This window comes from Gnatocerus cornutus, unplaced genomic scaffold (genome assembly GCF_029298725.1).
Source record: "Gnatocerus cornutus isolate USDA-ARS CGAHR unplaced genomic scaffold, icGnaCorn1.1 ctg00000270.1, whole genome shotgun sequence".
NCBI classification, from domain to species: Eukaryota; Metazoa; Arthropoda; class Insecta; order Coleoptera; family Tenebrionidae; genus Gnatocerus; species Gnatocerus cornutus.
The window spans coordinates 18,911-20,605 of NW_028275589.1; the positions used below are offsets into that span (position 1 = coordinate 18,911).

Below are 1,695 nucleotides of genomic sequence, written 5' to 3' on the forward strand. Positions count from 1 at the left end.
GCAAGTGACTCGTTGAGATCGTCAAACGAACAATTTAATTTAACGCCTCATACGAGTTTTTTTTTTTCGTCATTTTGTCGCAAAAAAAAAACTAAAAAACGACTCGCAAAAAAAAATTTTTTTTTTTTCTTCTTTTAAATCTTGTACATTTTCTGACATGTGTACCATCGAAAAATGTCACATCCAAACGATCGAACAATCACAAAAAATCGTCAACGTACCATCTTGGAAAATTTTACCAGGCAACGACCATACCACGTTGAAAACTACCGGTTCTCGTCCGATCACCGAAGTCAAGCAACGTCGGGCGCGGTCAGTACTTGGATGGGTGACCGCTTGGGAACACCGCGTGCCGTTGTCTCTACTCTTTTCTTTTTTTATTAACATTTCTGATGTCAAACTTTTTTTAAATATATTTTTCACTATTTATATTTTCTCTCAGGAACTTATATAGTATGAAGACGAAAATTTTTAATTCGTTCGAGTTGAATTTGTGGTTCTGAAAAGAACCGATTTTTTTTCTTTTTTTTCCAACCAACTTCCAAGCTGCTCGAGGAGGATTTATTTTGAACTGGTGTATTTGGTGACGGCCTTGGTTCCTTCAGAAACGGCGTGCTTCGCCAATTCACCGGGCAAAAGAAGACGCACCGCCGTCTGGATCTCCCTGCTGGTTATGGTCGAACGTTTGTTGTAATGAGCGAGGCGACTGGCTTCAGCAGCTATACGTTCGAAGATGTCGTTCACGAAACTGTTCATGATAGACATAGCCTTGCTGGAGATACCGGTATCGGGATGGACCTGCTTCAACACCTTGTAAATGTAGATGGCGTAACTCTCCTTCCTCCTGCGCTTCTTTTTCTTGTCGCTCTTCGAGATGTTCTTTTGAGCTTTTCCGGCCTTCTTGGCCGCCTTACCGCTGGTCTTGGGTGGCATTCTCTTCTAGTCGTCGAGTTAAAAAAACGTTTAAAAACAGAAAACGAGACAGACACGACGTGCACGTTACGACGAGTATACTCGATCTAAAACGCCGCACACCTAAAATCCCTCTATTTATAACGAGCGAGCGACAAACAGGCGCTCCGCCTTAGTTCGTCGTTCGACCATTGCCCTAACGAGATGGCGCTGTACCGACCATATAAATTTCTAGCCTTCGCCGCGTTCGGCATTTATTTCAAGCCGTACGTTTGTCAGTGCGCTTCGTGTCAGTCGCAGTAGGTGTTTTGCTGTTTATATCGTATAACAACATGTCCGGAAGAGGAAAAGGAGGTAAAGTGAAGGGAAAGGCGAAGTCTCGTTCCAGTCGTGCCGGACTTCAGTTTCCCGTCGGCAGAATTCATCGTCTTCTGCGTAAAGGAAACTACGCCGAAAGAGTGGGTGCAGGTGCTCCCGTTTATTTGGCGGCCGTAATGGAATATCTAGCCGCCGAAGTTCTCGAATTGGCAGGAAACGCCGCCAGAGATAACAAGAAAACCCGTATCATTCCGAGACATCTTCAATTGGCTATAAGGAACGACGAGGAGTTAAACAAGCTCCTTTCCGGCGTTACCATCGCCCAAGGCGGTGTCTTGCCCAACATCCAGGCGGTGTTGTTGCCCAAGAAGACCGAAAAGAAGCCTTAAATTTAATTCTTCGCCGCCGTCATCTCGAACGAAAAACAAAAACTTTTATAAAAACCATCTTCACATCGGCCCTTCT

General features: G+C 44.5%; 1 non-coding gene across 1 annotated transcript; it reads left to right on the forward strand.

The window, feature by feature from the left end:
- The first annotated feature begins 241 nt into the window (after positions 1-241).
- On the forward strand, positions 242-361 carry LOC148165608 (5S ribosomal RNA). The gene has a single exon (XR_015771324.1). It is a non-coding gene; the product is annotated as a 5S ribosomal RNA (ribosomal RNA).
- Positions 362-1,695: the final 1,334 nt, after the last annotated feature.